General features: G+C 46.7%; 1 protein-coding gene across 2 annotated transcripts in view; it reads left to right on the top strand.

The window, feature by feature from the left end:
- The window catches only part of SMOX (spermine oxidase), a 71,574-nt gene that overhangs the window by 7,884 nt on the left and 38,642 nt on the right, over positions 1 to 25,048 (top strand). The window contains exon 1 of one of the 2 annotated variants that reach the window (XM_065060241.1): positions 3,311 to 3,479. The exons of the other annotated variant lie outside the window; for it this stretch is intronic. The gene's annotated coding sequence lies outside the window, so the exon portion shown is untranslated. Of the gene's footprint in view, positions 1 to 3,310; positions 3,480 to 25,048 lie in introns of those variants that run through there. 2 annotated transcript variants of the gene reach the window in all.

Raw genomic sequence — 25,048 nt, forward strand, 5'->3', positions numbered from 1 at the left:
CACCATGAGCTCTCCTGATTAGTTTGCAAGACTTCCCTCCCCAAACGAATTTGTGCGTGTAGAAGGACACGAGACCTGAGCTATTTCTGTCCATCCTTGGGACATTTTCTGTAGTGCTAAAAAACCCCACAACCCTCCCAGAAAGAGAACTTCCAGGCAATAATACTCTTTTCTTTATTTATGCTGATGATGTCTGGCTCGCAGTTCTTGGCAGTCTTCTCAGGTGTGCTGCACAAGCAGATCTTTCTTCCCAGCTTGTGGGTTACACCCTCTGGACTTTTATCACTCACTTTGCATTTCATTCACAAATCTGTGGTTCATGGGTTCTTCCCAGGAAGGGAGCTTGATTTACCTAGAAGACCAGCTGTTCACAGACCACAAGCTAAGAAAACAAATGTCAGAGGCACAAAAAGTGCTTATTTTAGGATTTAATCCAATTTATTTGGAGCTACTGTCCAAGTATGGCACCGATGTCACCCATATCTGTCAATTCCTCTTTCTTAATGCATGAAGCAGTGTATTAAAACTGTGCTTGCAATGCATTTTAGCTGTATTTTCCCACAGGTAACTGCATTTCTATGTACCCTCAAAGCCTCTTGCAAGCATGTCCAGGGCTTTGGAGCTGGCTGGGCTCTCATTGCCAAATTTAAACTGGAGAAAGAGGGTAGAGCCCAGGGGAGCCCAGCTACTCGGAGTTTTCTAGATTTAGTTCAAATCCTTCAAACTGCAGCCAAGTGGAGCTGAGAGCTAGTGAAGCCCTGGAACACGGTTGTTTATTTGCTATGGAGGAAATAGAAGTGCCATTCAGTAGGAATTGGCTCCCAAGCTTTCCCAGCTGCTGGATGACGAGCATCTCTCACGGGTCAGCTTCTCTGTGGGAACAGGGAGAACCAATCTGTTCTTCACCACGGCTCCTCTTTGGCTGCTAACAGACACAGCCTCGATTAGAAGCAGCTCCAGGGGCAGATATTGCTCTGTGAAAGGCTGAGGACCACGAGTAGCATATCCCAGCTTTCTCTCCATCTCCTCCAGGTAGGTCACACCAAGCTGGACCATCAAACTGACCCTATTTCCTCATCATTGAGGACTTTGTCCAATCCAGTGGGAAAGGCTTGTTCTTTCCAGCCAACATAACCAACCTCATTGCTAAATCCTCTTGCCAGACATCACAGAACCCCAGACTGATTGGGGTTGAAGGGACCTCTGGAGATCATCCAGTCCAACCCACCTGCTCACGCAGGGTCACCAGAACAGATCACACAGGGTCGTGTCCAGGCAGGTTTGAATGTCTCAGAGAAGGAGACTCCACAGCCTCTCTGGGCAGCCTGGGCCAGGCTCTGGCACCTCACGGGAAAGAAGTTTCTCCTCATGTTCAGATGGAACCTCCTGTGCTTCAGTCTGTGCCCATTGCTCCTCATCCTGTCATTGGGCACCACTGAGCAGAGTCTGGTCCATCCTCTGACACCCACCCTGAGATATTTATAAACATTGATGAGATTCCCTCTCAGCTTCTCTTCTCCAGGCTGAAAAAACCCAGCTCTCTGTCTTTCCTCATCAAAAAGGTGCTCCACACCCCTCATCTTCTTCATAGCCCTCATCTGGACTCAACCAGTAATTCCTTGTCCTTCTTAAACGGGGGAGCCCAGAACTACACACAGTAACCAGTTAAAACAGGGATATATCTGGTTAAAACAGGTTTATGGCTCGTTTCTCTTAAGCCCTTTCATTTACAAGGCTCCACTTCCATCTGTAGGCTGGTGGAGACCCTATGTTGAGGCTGTGGGGCATGTGTGCGTGGGCAGAGCTGCTGCCTCTTCTCCGTTAGCATCCCACCATGCCCAGTCTGGCCCAGCAGCTCCGGCTGGCTCCCGTGCTAGATGGGGACACCCATCCTTAAGGCTCGGAGGCTCAGGAACCACATTTCCAACACAGGTATGGCCACAAGGTGCACGTTGTCCTGCACTGGTTGTCAAATACTATGGTGGCTTCAGCATCTGGGGACTTCAAGATGCTTTGCAGGTATCAATTCCAGCAGTGACAACAGCAGTAAATAGCAGTCAGAAGAGTACAAGGTCTGGCAGAAAATGGCCTGCAAACGCTGTATACATGCAATGGAAAATTTTGCACAGCTATCATTTAATATCTGGCTGGTTGAAGCTGGGAAATCGGATCCCCACGTTATTCTTGCCGTTTTCTCCAGATGTTTGAGCTGGCTCAGCAGCCTCACCCCAGTTGTGCAGGTGCGAACCTCTGGCAGGCAGCTGAGCGGGTTTTATACAAACTTAAAGTGCTTGAAGGCAACTTGCAGACACGACTATTTCCATCCAAGGTGCAGGCTTTTCTCCAAACTTTTTATCTAGATAACCCCAAACAATTTCAGTCAGCATTTAATGGGTTGGCTGGGGGTTTTCTGAGTGTTTCAGCTGCACTGGTGGATCCTCATCCCGTGCTTCATATGTTGCTTGTGACAAACCTACTTTGGAAAGAGACTATAATTTAATAAAACGTGGTGTTTACCAAGCTGCAGCTTGGAGACAAGAGTTTTACCCTGCAGCTGCATGGAAGGCATCAAACTCAGATGCTGGGAGAGCCCTGTTCCCGCTGCTTTAGGGCTCTGAATGCCAGTTTGTTACACCGAAATGAGGTTTTTCTTTTTGCTTTACCAGCGGGAGAGGTTTGCATGGCAGAGGCTTAATGCCCAGAGTGTTTAGTCAGATATTGGAACAGGCTGCCCAGGGCAGTGGTGGAGTCACCATCCCTGGAGGGTTGGACATATGGAGATGAGGTTCTCAGGACATGAGGCAGTACCAGGGGTGGGTTATGCTTGAACTCCATGATGTCGAGGGGCTTTTCCAACAAAAAAATGACTCTATAATTATATCCCACTCCAGCAGTGCCGTTTGAACGTCTCCAGAGAAGGAGACTCCACAACCTCTCTGGGCAGCCTGGGCCAGGCTCTGGCACCTCAAGGGAAAGAAGTTGTCTTGGCTGCAGAGATGAGATCCTCAGGGCTGTGGGGCAGTGTCAATGGTGGGGGGACGGTTGGACTTCATGATTTTGAGGAGATTTTCCAACAAAAAAATGACGCTATAATTATATCCCATTCCAGTGTGTCTGGGGGGCTCATGCCGCGGTCCGCAGCGCCGTCCTCTCCCCGGCCTGTCTTAGAGGAGGAGACGAGGATACATCAACCCCGGGGCTTTGCCGTTTGGGCGGGTCGAGGCTCCACGTCCCCGCAGGCGCCTCAGGCCGGTGCTCGCAGGGGAGGAGCTGGAGGAGGCGGGGGAGTCTTGAGGCGGAGCCGGGGCGGGCCCAAGGGGGAGGCGGCTGGAAAACAGGCCGGCGCTGGTTCTGGGCCCGCAGTGCCCCAGCAGCCGCCGCAGCCGCGCCGGGAGCCGCCAGCCGCGGGGAGGGCAGCGAGGCGCCGTGCGAGCCGGGCGGGCGGCCAGACCCCGTCCCTCCGGCCACCGCAGAGAGAGGTACGGGACGAAGCGGGGGGGAGGCGGGGGAGGCTCTTCCCCGCTTACCGGGGGTCCCGCTTCCCGAGGGGGTCGTCCCCTTCGTCGTTCCCCCCGCAGCACCTGCCGCGCTCCGGCCCGTCCCTCGGCCACCTGGCAGCGCGGCCGGAGCCCCCCAGCCCGGCTCCCTCTTTCTAAAAACACGGCCAAGGGGCATTTCCAGTCTGCCGTGGGGCAGAGCTGGGGGGTGTTTGCCGGGGGGACCTGCCCCTGCACCCCATCCCATGCGCCCAGCGTCACTAAACGGCTTTATAAACGTGCCTACCCTCGTTCCTCAGCCCCCAAAATTCCCCTGGCTGGTGCAGCACCGAGCCCGGGTGGGAGACTGATCCCAACCCGTGTTTTTGGGGAGGGATATGGGACCAAGAAACACCTCAGTGTGGGTACACGGGGCTTGGCCAAGGGTAGAGAACCCACCGATGTTTGCCGTCACATTGATATTTTTTTTTTAATTGTTATTATTATTATTATTATTTTATTATTCTTTTTTTCCCCATGTGTTTATGCCAACGTATCGCGCCTCCGCTTTCTCTGCCTCAGCATTTCAGGCGGTGACACGAAGAATAAAGGTTAAGTAGGGAAGTCGCCGTCATCTGATGCGTGAGGCGGGATGTAAATTACGAGCTGTAAAGGCTTGCAGTTCGCTTTGCATTTCAGTATCTCTTGTTTACACGAAACTGTGACAATACCGGGGGCTTGGCGGTTCCCACCGGTCTCGTGTTTTCAGTCAAACCCATTGACTTGTGCAGAATCGCTCCGTCTTTTAAATCGCCGCGATGGGCGAGGGGTTAATCCTGGACGTGCAGCAGCAAAACGCACCAAGCCAATTGTCGCTTAGCGAACCTGACCTCAAAACAAAGCTTTTTAGCTATTTACATCCTCAGCCTCAGAAATAACAGCTGCTCCGCTGGACCCTTGCTCTTTTATCACCCCTAAAAATCCTTTGTGTGATGTATAAGCATGCTGTCTCAGACTCAGCGCTGTAATTGCGCTGATACATTAGATGTAAACACAAGCTTTACATAAAAGTGAAACCATATGTATCAGCTAACATGCGTCCACTCCATGATCCTGCACGAACAGGGTTGAGTCCGCAGCTCTGTCCTCAGCTCCTCCCCTCGATCCGCTTTTCCCTCAGCCCGTACAACACGGTCCCATTCCTGGAGTCACCAGAAGGGTTTGGGGGGGGACAAGAAATCAGCTGAGGAGCATTTCTGCGCCTTGTGTGAGAACACTGGATTTTTCCAGTCTTTTACAAGTGTTGCTTTATTGACTTAGTGATAACATTCTGCTCTCGCAGGTCCTTTTCCCTTTCCGGATTGTTAGCCCAGCGCTTACTAATCTTTTACGGCGCTGCTGTGGAACAGATGTACGGTGTTTTTCAGTGAGTAGCAAGGTCTGTAGTTCCAGCTGGCTTCGCCTTTAAAAAAGACAAGTATCGCCTTTCCATTGTACCCCTGTTGTGGAGCTGGACTGGGAAACAGGTTCAGATGACTGCTGAGCTGGTAAAACAAAAATGATGGTCTTAGGTCTGGATCCAAATCCATCACATAGCTGCTGAAATGTTTCCCGGGCATCTTGGGGTTTAGAGGAGCATCTAGCTGGTGTTTTGGCCAAACCGTGTGTGGAAATAGCCACAGAGGTGTTGTTCTGCAGGTCCTGAAAGTGCTGGTTGATGTTGGGCGCCGTGGTCCTTTTATTTTTCTCCTTTAGCTTGTGGGAGCAGCTGTTCTCGACTGTACTGCTTTGTGCTTTCTTGAGATGGTGGAGCATGTGGCTGGGACATCGTGGACACCCCACACGTGTCCTGGGAGCCCCTTTCCTCATCTTCACTGTTGCTGCAAACACTCCTGGGTAGCCCTCTCTGGGTTTCATTGGAAGGGCTTTCTTGTCTCTGTGTCTTTTCCACCAAAATGTGTCTGAGTGCTGTCGCAAATTAGCTGAGATGTCTCAGAAGCACAGTCTTTTCCTGGGATGGGGGAATCTCAGTTGACTTGGTGGATTTGGAGAGGTTGAGGTAGAGTTTAGAAAGCTCCATGAAACTGTTAACATTCCTCACAAGCATAAACCTGTTGTTTATGGCAGGGGTGTCAAGCTCATTTTCACCAGGGACTACATTGGCCTCGCGGTTGCCTTGAGAGGGCCAAATGTAGTTTTAGGACTGTATAGATGTAGGAGTAGTTATGGTTATACAGTCCTAAAATTACATTCAGCCCTTTGAATGCAATCGTGAGGCTGATGTGAAAATGTGTTTGACACCCCTGGTTTATGGGGTCCCTACAGAAGCCTTTGGTCTAAAGGTGTGATGGTGCTTTTACTGGTCTCCACCTTAGCCAAGGGTTTGGGTTTTTCACAATCATCCATCTGCAAAAGGTGGTGGATTCTTGCCCGTCTCTGCCTCAGAAGCTGGGAGGGGTATTGCTGCCTGGAATTAATTCCTGCAGAAGCAGAGCTGCCCATCCTTTCAGCCCCGTTTATATCACTTCATGTTTTCTGTGACCGTGATCCCTTCCCATGCAATCAAAGATTCTCCAACTAATTTCCCGCTGGCCCAAATGCGGGTCTGAGGAGAATGGTGATGCTGAAGTATGTGGATTTACTGTCTGTGTATGATTTGATTATATGGAAAAGAAATAGAGATTATTTTCTCAGTGCCTTTGATGAATATTAGAACACAGCCTGTTGTATTTCACAAATCTAACTGCTGTCTCTTTCAGTAACTGTAATAAACAGACCAGAAAATGGAAAAATGTAGAAATGCCCTTTCTTTGTGGCCACAGACTTTAGTCCTCTCCAGAAGTTAATGAAGTCAAGTCTATGGAAATTAAATAACTGAGTTTTCTTTAGCTCTGCTGGTAATCTAGAAGTTGTGCCAGAGTGGTAAACAAGAAACTAAAGAGGTATAAATATTACCTCTTGGAAATGAAGTGGGTGGAGAATGGATTTGAGCTCTTCCTTCTGAAGAGAGTGCCTAAATCATCTGGCTTGAGGATTTGTCCTGCTTGGGTGCAGGAATTAATGACAATTTTCCACTGCTGTTTTTATCAGTTCTTGTTGGTGCGTTGGCTTTGATGTGTCCAGGTGTCCCATGCTCTATGTAGAGGGTACGTGAGTCTGTGCACAGTAATATGACTTGAGTTTATATTAGTCACTGTGGAAATTGGTTATAAATCTGTTACTTCTTATTTCTTATTTTTAAACAAAATAACGTTTCTGTGGTTTCTTTTTCTTTTAAGAAAAGATTCCAGAAATACTGTGGGTGGGAATACGAACTACTTGGAAAATAAAACTTTATGGCCATTGCATTAGCACCATGTGTGTTGTGGCACCTGAGGAGCAGGTTGATGTGGTGCAGCTGTTTCATGTGGCGTGTGGCTCTGCTCTGGAGATCGGCATTGTAGAACCTGAGTCTGAGGTCTCGTGTTTGTATCTGTGTACACTTGTGAACATATTTGGGGAGCCTGTGGGGTTCAGCTCCTCCCTGTACCTTCTGAGAGTCCACCACAACCTCTAATGAAACTTCTTGAGGTCCAACTTGACACATCCTCTTAAGGAGGATGTCACCAGTTGGTGTTTCAGTGGTTGTGCTTTTTGGCTGTGTAGGGTGCATGAAGTTCATGGAATGATAGAGTAGTTTGGGTTGAAGGGACATTTCAAGTTCACCCAGTGCCCCCCCTGCCATGAGCAGGGACATCTTCACCAGCTCAGGTTGCTCAGAGCCCCGTCCAGCCTGGCCTGGGATGTCTCCAGGGATGGTTCATCCACCACCTCTCTGGCCAACCTGGGCCAGGCTCTCACCACCCTCAGTGTAGAAAAATTTCTTCATCATGTCTAGTCTGAATCTTCCAAGAATCTTTCATGGCACTGACCTTTACCTTACCAGTGTGTGTCCATCATGTCACCAATGTGTAGACCTGTCCTACTGCAGTCTGGACACATTCTTTATTCATTGTAGGGGAAGAAAAAGCTTTGGGTACCCAAGGCAGCACCCATGGGGTAGGGATCAAGCTGCAGGCTGGAGGAAAGGTGCAGGTGGTGGGGATTCAACCTGCACCCCACGCTGCCCACCCGGGCTGTGGGTAACACACCACATGGGGCTTTATAACAACCTGACAGCAGCAGGACACAGACCTTTGCTTTGCGAGACGCGCTCTATGTACTGGTGACCTTTGCCTCTGGAGATCTTGAAATGCAGTAGATTTTTTAAAAGTGCTGTTGCTTCGATGAATTTTAATCATGTCACAGAATCATAAAACAGTTTGGGTGGGGAGGGACCTTCGCAGCTCATCCAGTCCAACCACTGCCATGAGCGGGGACATTTTCACCCAGATCAAGTTGCCCCATCTTTGGTTTTAAGTGCAATTTTGTTGATATTTTTTCTTATTTTTATTGCCACTGGAGGTTTTATTTTTGGCTTTTTGGTGATATCTTGATGCTGGGGGGGACGTGATGCTGTCAGGACAGGTTCAGCGGGGGTTTGTCCTGGGTTGCTCTGAAGCTACCGAGATAACTTCACCAGGAGGAATGCAACGCAAGAGGGGTCAGAAAGTCCTTCCCTGCTGTTCACGCTGGAGTTCGATCCCACAGCTATTTCAGGGTCAGTCTCTGCTCCCAGACCATCCTTTAAGCCCGAGTAAAACAAGTCTGCATTAGTTAGTGCTCTGGGATAACTCAAAATGATGGCGGCTGGGACCTCGCTGGGTCTGAGAGAAGCAGATTTTGCAGCCCCAGAGTTGTGACTTACACAGGGCTTTGGGTGTCGCGTGTTCTTCCTTCGGAGCTGTTTTCCACATCATCCTTGGCGATGTTTATCTCAGCTCTGAGAGTAGGAGGATGGAGGGACAGTGACAGAAAGGATGTCACAGTAAGCGAGGCAGATTATCGACTGTGGGGAGACCAGAGAGCTGAACTGGTGTAAATAAAGACAATTTCAGCGTGTGGAGAATCTTCAGGTTTGGTAACTTGCATTTCTTTTATCCAATAGGTCTTGAAAGGGCTGTGGGGTCTTTATAATGGCTTAAAAATGTCGTTAAAATACTTTTTTCTTTGGTACCTACTGAATTCAAAGGCAGCAACTACCTTTTAAGACAAAAGAAAATACTTGTTTTCCTCATTGTCAAAGTAGAAAACAAAGTGGATAGTAGCTAATTTCTGAAGAATGGATAGTTGTTTGTTCATTTCTTCATTGTTCATATTTCTGCATAATGCCAGATTTTTCTTAAGTGTGCCCTCCCGATTTAGCCGAGTGGCATTTAACAGCGTAGGTTGCTGGCATGCTTGGAATGACTGAAATATTGGACAGGACACGATGGTGTTTGTGTACTTTGAGGAGAGAAAAAAAAAAGACACTTTATTCTTGGTCATTTCTGTTGTGAAGTACCTACTCAAGCTGTTAATGTATCCAGAAAATACCTGTTCTAAGCTAAGCAGGTAGTCCTGGCCTATCTCTAAGCTGGGAATAGAGCAACAAGACTGGTGAAGGGACTTGAACACAAGCCCTATGGGGAGAGGCTGAGGGAGCTGGGGTTGTTTAGTCTGGAGAAGAGGAGGCTTAGAGCTGAGCTCAGCACTCTCTAGAACTACCTGAAGGGCAGTTCTAGCCAGGTGGGGATTGGTCTCTTCTCCCAGGCAGTCAGCAATGGGACAAGGGGGCTTAAACTTAAGTTTAGGCTGGAGATTAGAAAGCAATTCTTTGCAGAGAGAGTGGTCAGGATTGGAATGGCTGCCCAGGGAGGTGCTGGACTCACTGGCCCTGGAGGTTTGTAAACTGAGATTGGCCATGGCACTTAGTGCCATGATCTAGTCAATGGACTGGAGTTGGACCAAGGGTTGGACTGGATGATCTCTGAGGTCTTTTCTGACCCAGCTGATTCTGTGATTCTGTGAAAAGGAGCAGTTTATTTTCCTTTATTAGAGCTCTCTTTGGTTTGATTCATTCAGCAGGATAGGAGGGGAATGGTTTTTCTCCCAAAGACATTTTACAGGTGTAACATTCAAGTGTGCAAACCTCATGTTTCTGTTGGATGGACAGATATTTAGTCTGCGTGTTCCAGGATGTAGGTGTGAGCTCCTGCTTTGATCCCCCATCTTCTTCTAACAGGATTTTCTTTTTTGGAACAAATTGTGATCCCAGAGGGCTCTGCCAGGAAAACATGCATCCTTAGGGTGTCTGGTGATCCTTTCCTCGAACCCCTAAAAATCACAGACCCTTTTGGAAAGCCTGGGTAGCTGGAAGGAGCATCATTTTGCGAGGCCCTGTTTTCAGCAGGGAAACTGCTCTAAGGTATTTTCACTGTGCTCTCCTGTCTCTCACTGGTTGTTGTTCTCTTGCATAACTTCTCCACCTCCATCAGAGTTTAGTTTTATGGGTGATTTACACAAATTGAAGGTGCTACTTCTAGTGAAAGGTTCGGGCCTGTTCTTGGGCCTGTTCTGCCATGACTGTGGGTGAGAGATCACACACCTGGCAGCAGGTTATTACTTATTTTGATGGGGTTATTTTTCAGTTGGATCCCATCCTTGGCCTGTCCCATGGCTGCTGCTGTCAGGGCTTCTTAAGGACAGTGCAAACTTAGGTTGAAGTTTCTTAAGGACAGTGCAAACTTCGTTTGAAGTTTCCCAGCATTGCAGCATTGACAAGAATGAGCCGGGAGGAGCTGTGGGGGACACGCAAGGAAGAAAGAACTCCTAAAAAAACCCAGCCCTTTGCTGCTGAAGTTGATAGCCCAAGCTCTAACCCTGAGAGAAAGGTCGGTACTTTGGGTTCTGCAGTTTACACTTTGCTGCTTGGCTGCTCTGATCTCCCAGAACACGATGTGCCGTTAATTAATGCTTACAGAAGCACAGTGCTTCCAATAATGTAGCAGACTAAATTAAACGTCCCTTTTATAGTCTTGGGGAGCTCACACCATTGCTCCAGTCATACAGTAGCATCCAGTGCCTCTATTTGGACTTCGAAGACAACTTGACAAAGGGCTAGATGTGACCACAGGCTTTAGGGTTAAGCGCTGGATCATTACACATTTGTCCCCTTGATTCCCATGTGGTGGCCTCCAGGACCATGTGGTGGCCTCCAGGATGGTGTGGTGGGCTCCCTGCCTATGGGCAAGCTGGTAGGAAGCCCTGAATGTCGCAGATTTTGGGCCAAAAGGCCCAAAGGCCAGCCCTAATTAGGAGTTTCTGCCTGAAGGGTTGATGCAGGTGGGATTTCTCATGCCCCCAGCTGAGCAGAGGGACAGGTAAGAGTCTGTGAGGCCAAGCAGACAATCTGTGAGATTTTTTGTCTTTAGAAGCACAGATGTTTTGCTCGGGGCTTAACCAAAACATAAAAGGGGTTCAGTCCTGAGCTCCTGTTCTTCCTTGTTCTGTCAAACCATTTTTTTTTTGGCATTACCTCTGTATTGCTCCTCCAGAAACAGAGGGAGAAGTTACCAGGTGGGAATGGGCAACTGCAGCACGCAGGATCTTACAGCACTTTTCTGCCAAATTAAGGAAATATTAGGGAGCTCATGTGCTCTGGGGCTGCTGCCGATATGTTCTGTTGTCATATTTCTGTTATAAGCAAAGAAGAGCAGGACCAGAAGGGACCTTAATAGATTGTCTAATCTGACCTCCTGGGTCAGATCTATCTAAACTTTCCCAGCAGATATTTGTCCAACATAGTTGTTAAATGCCTCCAGAGATGGACTTTCCCTATCCTCCCTGGGTGATCCTTTCAAGCCCTTCATTGTTCTTATCGTTACCAAGATTTTCCTAGTGTCTGACTCCGATTTCTTGGGCTGCAGTTGAACATTGCTGACCCCTTGGCCTTTTGTTACTGTGCAGAGCGAGCTGTTCCATCCTCTGCGGCAGAATTTGGGAATATCTGGACCATGTCTCTCTTGAGCTGCAGGGCCCAGAACTTGGCTGCAGAGCTCAGTCTGGTACCCACCTGTACTGGCCTGACACACCATTTTGTGACTCTCCTATGTAGACTTTGGGGTATGGTCATAGAATCATAGAATTTTTTTGGTTGGAAAAGACCCTCAAGATAGAGTCCAATTGTTACCCCACCCCTGGCACTGCCCCATGTCCCTGAGAACCTCATGTCCGTCTGTCCAACCCTCCAGGGATGGTGACTCCAGCACTGCCCTGGGCAGCCTGTTCCAATGCCCCACAGCCCTTTGGGGACGAAATTGTTCCCACATCCAACCTCAACCTCCCCTGGCACAACCTGAGGCCGTTTCCTCTGCTCCTGGCGCTTGTTCCTGGGGAGCAGAGCCCGACCCCCCTGGCTCCAAGCTCCTTTCAGGCAGTTCAGAGATCAGAAGGTCTCCCCTCAGCTCCTGTTCTCCAGCTGAACCCCCCAGGTCCCTCAGCCGCTCCATCACACTTGTGCTCCAGCCCCTCACCAGCTCCGTTCCCTTCTCTCCACTCGCTCCAGCACCTCAAGGCCTTTCTTGGTGTGAGGGGCTCAAAACTGATGGGTGCATCTCTTGTTTTTCCCCATTATCAGCACAGTATAAGGTGAAGGTCCTTGCCAGCTGCTCTCACCAAGGTTTTCCCCATGAGCAGCTCAGTTGCAGCTTGGGCAATTGTGCTTTTCCTGATCTGACCTCCCAGCTGTAGTTCACGAGTGACCTTCTGTTCTCCCTCCCTGCAGTGATTACGCGTCGTGCATCTGATTTTGCACGTACTATCTGTTTCAGTGAAGGATACAGTTATTTGTGCATTTCTAACACGAGTAAAACGTGGCTGTGAGGATTATTCTGAGAGTTAGCACTCAAACATAAAACATGACAGAAAATGCAGCAGATAAGCACCAAAAACATTATTTAATAAGGTGAGGTGGGTAACGTGCCAGCCAGCGTTAAAGGAATAATTAGCCCTTTGCTTGAAGGTGTTTATTATTTGATTTTTATACTTTTAGGAAAACTATTCCAAATGGCTATTCTGTGTCAGAGACAGATATTTGAGGGCTGCTTGTCCACATGGGTAACGTGAATTTGGTCCTTGCTACTTCCAGGTGGACAGATGTCCGAATTACACGAGACACTGTAGTTTGCATCGGTTGACTGTCTTGTACACCACAGTTGTGTGTGTTTTATCAGGTTTCAGAGGGTTTGTTTTACAGGATACTCAGAGGAAGGCGGCAGTTTCATTTTAACCATATCCAAGTAAAGTAAATTGCTTCACTTTTTCTTGGGGGGAAAGGAAAAAAACAAACCAAACCAAAAAAACTTTGTGTATGTTGTTGCAGGTGTTTTATTTAGATTTATTAACACCTCTTATACCTTTCAGTGGGAGAAAGTAGAATGTGTGTATGAAAGGTATGTCTGCAGCTGGAGAAGGTAACACCAAAAGGAAGGCTGGTCTGGACAGGTCTGAAACAGCTCTTGGCGTCAGCTCCTCTTCCTTGCGGTGGGAAGAGCAGGTAGGGAGGAGCAGTCGTGCTTTTTGTTTGTTTGAATTATCAGTACACCTTTGGATTCCTCACACATTTCTTGCAGAGCTTTTTGTATGATAACTCGTGCGATGTGAGTCTCCAGTCTCTCTTGTTCTGTTTCGAACAACCATGAAAGCTCTAGTATTTCTGTTCTTACTCTTTTTTCTCCCTTAATTACAGATACATGGATCTTTAGTCATGTGGAAGGTATTTTATTGACAGCTCTTGAGTCTAAAGTACTTGTTATCACTGAACAGGTGGAGAGTGCTGTAGGCTGCTGGGCAAAATCCCTTGTTCAGTGTTTCATCATAATGATTTCCTAGAACTGAACAGTGACTTAGTTTGCACAGGACGTCTGGAGCTCTCTCATCTGACCTTCTTCTCCAAGGTGGTTTTCTTGCGAACTTTTTCTGATCGGATTTCAGGCCTTTTCCAGTCAAACAAGGCAGGTTGATGCCATGCTTAGCACTCTCATGGCGAGGCATATTTTCCTCTTGTCTGAATAGAATTTTCCTTGCCGCAGGTTGTGTCCGTTGTTTCTCATCATTTTGTTCACGCTCGCCAAGAAGGATGTAGCTCCATCTCCTCTGTAACCCCGCGGCTGGGTAGTCAAAGGCAGAAATTAGATCCCCCGCTAATCACCATTTTTTCCCAAGGTTGAACAAACTCTGTTCCCTCCTTCTCTTCTCTTACATCTTGTATTCCAGTGACCAGACTGCCACTGAACTCCGCAGAGTTTGGCAATGTCTTTTCTGGGGAGTCCAGTTGTCCTGGTTTTGTTAAAAACAAGTTTCTCTTTCAGTGAATTTTTCCTGTCAGCTAAAGCCTTCATATTAACTGCATTTTCCTGGAGAACCAGACACATGTTTTGGTAAACCTAGCAATGGAATGCAAACTTATTGATAAGCATGGATGGACATCTCGCGAGAGGGGCGACGAGAGACAAGAGACCAAGAAACTGACCAACTGTGTATAACATTCCATTCACGTGAATACTTCATATAAAAGTGGGAGATCACGAGGATCTCGTCCCTTTTGCCCTTTTCCCTTCTGCTTATGGCCGACATTAGGAGAGGACCTTGCTAGTCGTCCCTGTGAACTGAGGCCTAGTGACAGACTGAATCCAGCTCCGGTTGGCTGCAGAGTCCAGTCCAGGACTTTGGTTGCTGGCTCTGCAGTTGCTGAGACTTTCAAGATTGGTTTTGTATATTTTGTATTATTTTCTCTACTCTTATTAGTAGCATTAGTAAAACATCTTTAATTTTTTCCAACTCTCTTCACTCTGTCCTTCTTTTCCTCCCAATCGCCTCTCGTTAGTGGAAAGGGGAGAGAGGGAGAGGGAAGGGGGGGGGGGGGGGAGAGGGGGTTAACAATACATCTGCCAGGGTTTTATTGTCACCCCGCAATCTTAACCCTCGACACCAGTGGAGTCCAGCTAAAAGAGAAGAAAAGATCCATTTCCCTGAGCTCTTGGCTATTGTTCTTCCCAGTACAGCCCAGTATGTGGCTGGTTTTTATAGCTGCAGGGGCACACTGTTGATTCCTGTTCGCCTTATTGCCCACCAGGACCCCAGGTGCTTTACTGAAGAGCTTCTCCCCAGCTGGTCAGTCCCCAGTTTGTGCTAACAATGGGTATTTTTTTGTCTTGGGTGCAGGATTTCTCAACCCCATGAGGTTTCCTTCAGCATGTTCTTCCAGCCTGCTGGGCAGTCCAGCCCTCCAGTATATCAACCGCTCACCCCAGCATGGTGTTGTTCATTCAGTGATGGACTCATGATGGTTCGTTTACCTTGATCTCGAAGCGCAAAATTAAGGCAACCAAAATGTCGAGGGGTTATAATTCAGTCAAACGGTGTTACTTTATTATTTTGCCTGTAAAGCAGCACGCGATAGCGAGAGAGTAGAGAAAAAGGGAAAGAAAAAGGGGGAAAGAGGATTTAATTACCACCACCGAGTCCCAAAGGCATCCCTCTGGTCTCCGGTCCCATAGAGTTCTGCTGGTCCTGTGTCATGATCTGGGATCCTCTGGTGGGATGTCCAGTCAGGAGTCATCTTCTATGCTTCTTCACCCCCTCTTGCTCCCATTATTTGAGGCCAATCTCCACCTTTGCTTTGCAATCCAGGCTTAACTGCGCAGGCCTGAAAAGTCCCTGCTTTGCTTGCCAAGACCCATCTGCGCCTACGTGGCCTCACATTCAGGGGTCTCTTTCTGGTCCATTGAGTGACCTCAGGACCCTTGGCGAGCTTCTGGGCATGCTCTTCTTTGTTGGCCTTTGTTTCAAGGAGGAGGTGGGGGGCACGTTTGGCTGAAGCAGCAGGTGAGAATCCATCTTCTGGATGACAGCTGTTGTCCCCAGGTCAGAGAGACGTGAATAACACAATTCCTTTAGGAGGTGGGGGCAAGTTTGGCTGAGGCAGCAGGTGAAGTCCACACAGCAGCCATTGTTACTGGTAGCCCCCTGAGTTGGAGAGACCTGTGCAACACAATTCTTCTCCTCAGGCCTCTCTCCAAGCCATTGTCCATCTGTTCTTGAATGGCAATGATCAGACAAATATCCAGACCGACTCTTAGAAGCTCTTCATCCCATCATCCAGGGCGTTAATTAAGATGTTGAACAGCATCAGTACTGGCTGTTCATTGAGGAACATCATTCATATCACGCTGCCAGTTGGGACTTCAGTCTGTTGGCTGCTACTCATTGAGCTCAACAATCCAACCAAATTTTAGTCACGTTGCATTCCACCCATCCAGTGTGTATCTCGCTGTTTGTGGGGATGGGTTAAATGTCTCTAGGATGGTCACTCTTTAAAAGATTTGTTAATGAGGGAGATGATTAAAAACAGTACAAAAGTTGTGTTCAGACTGACCTATGTGGGGCTTGTCCATGGGGGAAGCATCATAGAATCATTTCAGTTGGAAGAGACCCTCAAGGTCGTTGAGTCCAACCATAAAGTAGGAGGGATGTGAAGTAAATGCGTGTGGGATTCTAAAAAGTACTTTCTAGTATCTTTCTGTGTTGATAAGCCATTGGACTCTTATTTTTTGCATCCACATGGATGACCATTAAGTTGTTTTTAAATAGAGATTAAATCCAGGGTATTAAACTCAGAAAAAGCTGAACTCTGAGTTTTTCCTGCTGGATGTTGGAAGAAGGAGGATTCCTTCAGGCCTGCCTGCTTGCCTGAACTAGTCTGTTCTTAGGAACACATCTGGCTTAAATGGATCCAGCTTAATCTCATAGCTGGTGTGTTGCAATTTGGTTGCTCTCCACGAGATCCTCTCCAGTCTGCTTTTATAAAAAGTATATTAACAGTGAGCAGCTGAGGGTAAATCTTTGAAGGGGCTTTCCATGCATTACCACTGCAGGCTGAGATTTGCCTTTATGCAGTTGTGGGACATTCCTGAACGTCAGTTTTACAATACCGTGACTCTCTATAATGCCAGAGCCTTTTCTGGAGTCTTGCTTTATAGGAAGTTGCTCTTTATTTTTGCATTTGTACCCGTGGCTTCTCTTTATTAACCATTTCCTCTTGTTGATGTTGGACTGGTGTGCCAAGATCATTTGGAAATCTAAACCTGCACACCATAAGCGCTTGTGAATCCTCCCAGCTGAATCATCTCTTGGGTTTATGGCCATACATTCCAGTCTATCATCCGAATCGGTAATGAAAATATTGCACAGCTCTTACACCTGGCTGGACCCGCTTTCCAGTGCCCTCCCAATTAGATAGCAAACCCTTGTTAATTATGCCCTGAGAATTATGTTGTCAAACAGCCCTTTTGTGATGATTATATCTACTTCGTGTTTTTTTAGCTGGGTGTTATGGGATTGTCATGAGGATCAGTGTCAGAGCTAATAAAAATTGCATTTCTGAGTATCCTTATCGTCTTTGCACAGACATACATTATTTTTCCTGCTGATGCATAGATTCTTTATTGTTCCATAGATTTTTTTTTTGAAGCTAGAAGGGACCTTAAAGGTGATGAGATCTGCCCCATCCACACTCAAAGTTTAAATATCCAAGCCACGCCAGATTTATTGTGACTTTTATAACGGGACAGTTGCCATATGACAGCTCCAGGAGATCAAGAGGAAACAACCGTGATGTGTTTATGGGTCCCAAACAAAATTAAACAATTACCTGCATCCAGTCTTCAGAGCAGCCTTTGAACGAATCCCAACCCTTTTTCTGCAAGGGCTGGAAAAATAAGGAACGTGTCTAATCTGGACCAGATACCAGCCAACGGTTATCTGTGCCTACGTGCTGTTACTCAGATCTCATTAGCTGTTTAATTGGATAATAGGCAGTACGCTTCACAACTACATGAGTGTATTAAGCTTAATCTGCTTTGGAGCAGGGAGGGGAGGATGCGCTTGGTGACAAACGGGCGCAAGAAGCAGCGGAGAAAATATCATCCCGTGTCCCCATCGCTTCATTTCCAGAGGCTCTGGTTGTAGCGTTTACATCAATATTTAAGTCCCAGAGCAGAGACTTGCAACACTTTCAGATTTGCCCATGTTAACCAGGCAATTTCACTTTTAAAAGCACCGTTTTTCTAGTGGTTAAATCCCTTTCACAGGTGTCTTTTAATAAAACATGCCAGGATAACTTCATGCCTGCTTTTAAATCCAATGGGATACAACAGAGCTATGCATCCTATGTCTGTGTGTGTCAACCTGGATTTCGGAGCAGGTTCCCGGTCCTAAAGCTTGTTTCTAGAACCTGAAGAAGATGCAGAGTGGACAGGACCAGAAAGCTCAGGTAGGGGTTGGCATGACCAGTTCTTTACGTGGAAGAGAGAAGCTATTTGGTTATGGAAATAACTCTTATTTATTTCCTGAGATAATGCAGTAATTGTATTTACCCATTTCAAAACTTTAGGAGTGGATTGTCTCTTTTCAAAGGTGTAACGAAAACCAAGTAGGGACGTCTTGTAGGGACGTCTTGTAGGGACGTCTTGTAGGGACGTCTTGTAGGGACGTCTTGTAGGGACGTCTTGTAGGGACGTCTGTGTGTTTGTATTTTCTCAGTTTTCTCAGCTAGCTTATGTATTGAAAGACCTGTGAATACAAGCAGATTTCATTAGTTGTCACCAGCTATTATATTCTCAGGAGAAAGTATCTGCAAGGGACGTTTCTGGGTACAAATGATGTATCTGCCAAGGGGATCTTTAGTGCAAGTTAAGGAGAGAGTGACGGTGAAACGTGCCATATCCAAATATTTGGTGGATTACCCTGGAATCGATGGAAGGTTTTGACACAAAGCTCAAGTTCAGCCCAACTTTTGGCCCCGTATCTTGGGTGAGTTGCCTTGGGCTTTTCATTTATAGCCTGCTTAACTCATCTAAAAAGTATCTTCAGCTTGTCGTTCTGTCCAACATCTGTCTGTAGTAGGCAGAAAAGACAGTAGTAGACCGCTTAATCTTTAAGTGTCTTAAGCAAATGTAAACTCTGTTAAGTGTGTTTATCACCGAGCAGCTCATTTACGAGCTGTGCAAAGTACCTTGTGGTTCATTTATTTGGGGAATTTGGAGGATTCTGTGGTGCTTTCTGTCTCGACATCTGTGTTTTTGTGGCCAGCAAGGGTTCAGAATTAGGTGCGTGTCCACGTGAGGAAACTATTCCCCTGTAAAGTGGGGTGTGAATTTCAAGCATGCCGACTTTCCCATGGAAAATCTTATTAAATAACAAAACCCCTAAATCGCTTTTATTTTGGATGAAGGAAAAATATTGCAGGGTAACTGTTTTGATCCATTTCAGTGTAGACAAACCCCCAAATGGCTGATTTTGGATGAACTAGAGAATAATGGTTGTATGCAGAATGTTTTTCATAGTTATCCATACCTGATTTAGTGGCTGCACTAAAAGTGTGGTCGGTAGGGAAAATAATATCTATTTTTTCCATATTTTCACATCTCAGCATCTAAATTACTGGGACAGACTGCAGAGAGTCTGTGTTCTTATTTTCCAAGCTGAAGTATTGACAGTGCTACAGGTAAATGGTCCCTTCTTGCTGTGTCTGGGTCAGATTTTGATTGCAGAAGAAATTAATTAGAGTGGTGTGTTATAGATGGTCTCCCCAAAGTGTTGAATGAGGTGAAGGCTGCAAGGTTTCTGTAACAATTTACACTAATAATACCTTTATCTCCCCTCCCACTCTGCTGTGTATTGAACTAAACTCCCATCACCAGCTTTGAGTTGGGCCAGACTTTGACTGATACTTATTAAAGGGTGAAGAACACTTCCGTTGATAAGGGAATTCAGAAATAAAAGTGAATATTATATTGTCGGTGACCCTTTTTTTTTCCCCTTTAGCTTTATTTGGAAAAAGATAATGGCACAGATCATTTTCCTTCTCCTGAACTGGCAATATCTAGACACACTCAGCACTTTCAGGGTTGTTTTTCAAAGCCAAGGTAACTCTTGTGCTGCTTTTCCCTGATCAAACCCACACCCAGTAACTTGTGAATCAAAAGCAGAGCACTTGGTTGGATGTTAGAGTCTTTGCAAACTATTTTAAAACCAGATGTGCAGTGTTTTGAAGAAGACAAGGTGGTGAGAACTGTGAGACTTGAGTTCTTGGGAAAGATTCATCTCGCGTTTGTGTCTGAGGATGGTTGAACTGACCCTGTAGAGGGATCCACGGTGTGAACGTGTCACTCTAGGCCTTCATTAGGGTCTTTTGTCCTGGTTTTGTTAAAAAACAAGTTTCTCTTTTAGTGAATTTGCCTGTCAGCTGAAGCTTTCATATTAGCTGTGTTTTCCGGGAGAACCAGATACATGTTTTGGTAAACATAGCAATGGAATGTGAAGTTATTGATAAGCATGGATGGACATCTCGTGAGAGGGGCAACGAGAAACAGGTGACCAAGAAACTGACCAACTGTGTATAACATTCCATTCACGTGAATACTTCATATAAAAGTGGGAGATCACGAGGATCTCGTCCCTTTTGCCTTCTTTTCCCTTCTGCTTATGGCCGACATTAGGAGAGGACCTTGCTAGTCGTCCCTGCGAACTGAGGCCTAGTGACAGACTGAATCCAGCTCCGGTTGGCTGCAGAGTCCAGTCCCGGACTTTGGGTGCCGGCTCTGCAGTTGCTGAGACTTTCAAGATTGGTTTTGTATATTTTGTATTATTTTCTCTATTCTTATTAGTACCATGAGTAAAACATTTTTAATTTTCCAGCTCTCTTCTCTCTGTCCTTCTTTCCCTCCCGATCACCTGTCATGAGTGGGAAGGGAGGAGAGAGAGGGGCAAAAGGGAGAAGGGGAGGAAGAGGAGGTTAACAATACATCTGCCAGGGTTTGATTGTCACCCCACAATCTAAACCCTCAACAGTCTTTAAGCCTTATTTTAAGTCTGAGCCTAAGTCGTAGAACATCTTATGTGCGGAGTCCAGGCCTTGTCCTTTGGGAGGCTGTGCAGAGATCCTCGTGTCTCGCAGAAACCGTGGCCTGTGTTTCAGAAAGGGACATTGTGAGCGAGGAGGACGAGTTTCCAATCACATGTCCCGCAGCAAGCGCTGGCCTTTCGGTAGGAAGACTTGTTGGAGAATGTTAATTGAGGCCCTTTTGAAACGAAGGAGCCTTTGCTTCCTTCCCAAGTTTTCAAAACAAATTTTCCAAATACAGAGCCTGTGTTTCATTCAAGTGTAAATCCTTTCTCTTTAACCTGGAAGTTATCCCAGAAAATAAAACCCAACAAACCCCATCCATTCAGTGCAGGACAGACCCTTGTGCTTGCGGTGGAAAAAAAGGGATCAGATTGTCCAAACAGGAAGGGATTAAGAAAAGTCTTTACTCAGCGAGCAGAGATCTCATTGAAGTTTAAATCATCGCCCTACAAACTCCACTTTATATCTCTGGTGCTTTTGAAGCATCGCACAATAATTGAAGTGTTTGCTAAATTTAGAAATGACAATCTTTTCTTGCCAACGTGCCAGCCTGTCTGTAGGCTCTGTGCATTTCAGCGTGTTGCTGTGGGATGGATGCAAACAGCGATTTGAAGTTTACTGGCTTGTTATCATCCACATAGCTCAGTCCTGGTGGGTGGGCACCTAATACTTTACACCAATTCCTTTTGAGGGCATTAATCAGAACGCTTTATTTTGGCACAGCAACGTGCTGGTGCTGTTTAATGTATGGCAAAGCTGAATTATCAAAAGGATAAGCATGATGTGCTGAATAAAATGAGCTCCCATGCAAATACATTGAAATTGTGCTATAATTTTAGCCATTTATGGATAGGATTATCATTCTTTTACCTTCAGCCGCATAGGAAGGCTGTGGAAGAGCAGATCAATCACAAGTGTCCTGGTTTCTCCTATTTACCGCACGACAAGTCTTCCTGCTCTGTGCAAAATCCCTTAGATCTAAAAATCTTATTTTCCCTCAGCCTGTGCTATTTAATTTCTCTGAGCAACGTTTTGTTTTAATTCCATTGAAGCAATTTGAGACACGGTTTCCCGAGGAGGAGCCATGTAAAGTGAACTCCCCTTTGTCTCAGTAAAACGTCTTGATGGTCACCAAGAAGAAAGGTTTTTGAGCTCAGATGTGTTGGGAGGAACCGAAGGCACCTTGCAGGAGTTATAACCCATTATTAACATGCATCCCCTGGCACTCCAGCCTGCAGGGCTCCTTGTAACCTCAGAGCACAAGAACTGGTTTGCTGTTGGAGTCTCCAGAGAAAACTTCATCCTTGGGCTTCGTTTTGAAGTTTGGAAACAAAGCCGACGGCGTCACCGTCGTGTTTTCATCTCTTTCCTCTCCCACCCTTCTTTTGCTTTTCTTTTGAGCTGTTTCTGCTCTGTTTCAGCACTCAGGAGGAAAATCACTCAGCAGAATGAAGTTGCTTCTGTTGGTATTTAATGTTCCAGCAAAGCGGGAGCCCAGGAGAAATCCCCAAGGTATCTGGAAAGACGCCCTATTTTCTGGAGTCACGTCTAGTCTGGTCCAGGCTGAAGTCGATCCAGTTACTGTGGGGGTAAATCTGTGTGGTGTTCAGCTTGTCTAATTTTGCTTCTCATCCCCTAGCATTTCTGTTGCATTTAATGATTTTCCCTGTGGCTTGAATAGTGAAGATGCAGTAGCTGCTCGGGGATAGCTTAAAATCAAAGATTCAGTGTGGCTGTTGCTTTCAAACAGGGAAGAAATGATGCTATTTAGGGAGTTGTGCTGCTATTTCAGGGCAGTTCGGTTGGTCTGAGTTCCGAGAAGTTGTAAGAAAAAGTAATAATTGCTTTTGGGCTAGCGTGTCTCATATGGTGTGTCCTGAAATGATCCTCATGTACACATGGAGTTGGAAGCAGTTCTGAGCCTCTCTGTGTGTGGATTCTTTCCCTGTCTCACCCTCCTATTACACAGGATGGGAGAAGAAAAGATTCCCCTTGAAGCGCTGCTCCCAAACCACAGAGAATTCCCAAATGTAATACAGACACCAGTGCTTATTTGACTGGGATCCCATTGTGTTCTGAGTTGTGCAAACACGGGCAAGTTTCCTCTTTAATTAAAGCTGGTTTTTATCAATTAAGATACTCAAACAATTGGAGGGAGAAGGAGAATAGTGAAGATAAGATCGCACGGTGATGCAGATGGGACAGAGTGCAGGTTGTGCAGGAAACTTGTTTGCAGCATTGTTCTGATCCATTACACCAATATTTTAGTTTGTAACCTCTTGTTTTTCTGTAGTTTTCTGTCTCTCCTTCCCTTTACAGTCGGGAAACAGCGAGCTTTGCTTTCACGAGAAGCTTAGCAGTGGTGGATATTTCTTAATAATGAATGTGATCAAGAAGCTGGAAATAAGGGGAAAATTCCCACCATGGGCTCAACCAGGGTTTGGTGAGCTTGCAAAAACATGGGAAAAGGCAGGTCAGTTTGGGCATGGTTGTTATTATCCTTTAAGCTCAACAGCTCCGTTCCTGAGCTGTTCACCTGCATCTGGCTGTGCTGGTTGAACTTCTGGCCAGCTGACAGAATCGACAGGTCCCTGATGGTCTATAGGACGTGGAAAGCAAAGGTGTTAGAGTTTGTGGCTAGATCATGATTTCTATTGCCAGGGTAGGAATATCCCATTCACTGCGGCAGGCTGAATACCGCTCTGGTGTCCCTATTCTCCACAGCTTCTCCTGGTGCAGGACAATGGTGTGGCAGTGCGAGGTGTCTCTGGTGATGGAGTAAGTGTTGTGAGATGCCTCCTCGGTAGGTGGACCCTTGTAGCTGTCTCTGCAACCTTCCAAAATAAAGGGATGCTGATGCGAAAGCTACAGCACGTGCTTGTTCTCTCTTTGGGGGATTTGTAGAGCAGCAGATTTACTGGATTTCTTCCTCTGTTGTACAAGGAACATGCCGAAGCTGTGCTTTTTGTCACTGCTGTGAAGCTCCTTTTAGCTGTGTCCCGTGTAATGCTGTAGCCTCTGGCACATGAACCGCAGCATTGCAGTATTCTGGTCTTACCAGCTGCGTGGCCAGGAGAAGCTCCGTGGCACAAGGGAAGTCATTGTCTCAGCTGTAGACAAGCTCACCAGCTTTGTATGACCAGAAAAACCCCAATGAAAAGGGGAAGGAAGAGACGCCTCTGAGACAGTTCCAAAAGCTCAGCCAATCTGACCATAGCTGGCCCATCTTACCATCACAGGGTGCACTTGCTGTGTGTTCCTGAAGGACTTTGACTTCATTTTCAGCCCATTTCTCTGGGAATCACGCGGTGATGGTGACCACCCACCAGCCATTCCACGGGAGCTTCTAGGCTGGCCATGAGGAAGAAATTGTTGTCCCTGAGGGTGGTGAGAGCCTGGCCCAGGTTGGCCAGAGAGGTGGTGGATGAACCATCCCTGGAGACATCCCAGGCCAGGCTGGACGGGGCTCTGAGCAACCTGAGCTGGTGAAGATGTCCCTGCTCATGGCAGGGGGGGCACTGGGGGAGCTGGGAAGGTCCCTTCAACCCAAACTATTCTATGATTCCGATGGTGGAGGAAATCATCTAGTTCTTTATTTCATCCATGTACTGTCAATTATGATGCCGCCCCACTGGCCAAGGTGTGTTCCAGCAGCCTGTCAGAGGGGCCTTAGAAGAATAAAGCAAGATACTCTGCTCCCATCCCAGCATCTCAGATCTGGCTGAGGCTCCTGAATCTGCACGATGCCCTTCAGCCAGAGGAACACGCTGGACAATCAGCCATGGGCTAGCCAGTTGTTTTCATTTATTTCCTTTTCCCTCAGATGAGAAAGATGTGACAAATGCATAATGGTGTGTTTTATCAGTGCGTTTTCAATGGTGTGATTCATGCCTTGTGTTCTTGGCATGGTGTTCTTTGGTTTATTTTCTGGGTATCCTGGCAGGTCTGTTGATGCCAAGCACTGTATGGAAGTGCCCTGTGGCACAAGCTGCTCTGCCCGTGTGTCAGCTTGAAAAAAACATCCAAAAAAAACCAAACAGAAAACCCCAGCTCACAATAGGAAGCCTTGCTTGGGGCTTGTTAAGTATATTCTACTTGTCAACAACTACCCAATTTAAAAAGTAGCCTTGGTGTGAATCAGCTTTGAACAAGTTCATTTGACTCAAGGGATACTTGCAGCCATGAAAACAAGTTGATCACAGTGGTAAAAATGTGCAGTGTTTTCCTCACCAAAAGCACCATCAAGTGACCTTTTTTTTTTTTGTTTGTTTGTTTTAATCTCTTCTAAACATTCAAGAATGTAGAGCTTTTCCTGGTTGGCAAATTTTTTGGTGACTTTGGTGAGCGGAGGAGGCTTTATGGGGGCAGGTGTTTCTAGGAGCCACTTGATGTGTTTGTGGAGCACTTGGAGCAGGTGATGCAAATTGAATGTTGGTGTGCGGGGGTTTGGGTGTAACAAGGCAAAATATCCTGACACTTCTTTGCTTGAAGTCAGTATTGTCACCCCAAGAAAGGCCTTGAGGTGCTGGAGGGAGTTGAGAGAAGGGAACGGAGCTGGTGAGGGGCTGGAGCACAAGTGTGATGGAGCGGCTGAGGGACCTGGGGGGTTCAGCTGGAGAACAGGAGCTGAGGGGAGACCTTCTGATCTCTGAACTGCCTGAAAGGAGCTTGGAGCCAGGGGGGTCGGGCTCTGCTCCCCAGGAACAAG

The sequence above is a fragment of the Columba livia genome, chromosome 4 (genome assembly GCF_036013475.1).
Source record: "Columba livia isolate bColLiv1 breed racing homer chromosome 4, bColLiv1.pat.W.v2, whole genome shotgun sequence".
Classification (NCBI taxonomy): domain Eukaryota; kingdom Metazoa; phylum Chordata; class Aves; order Columbiformes; family Columbidae; genus Columba; species Columba livia.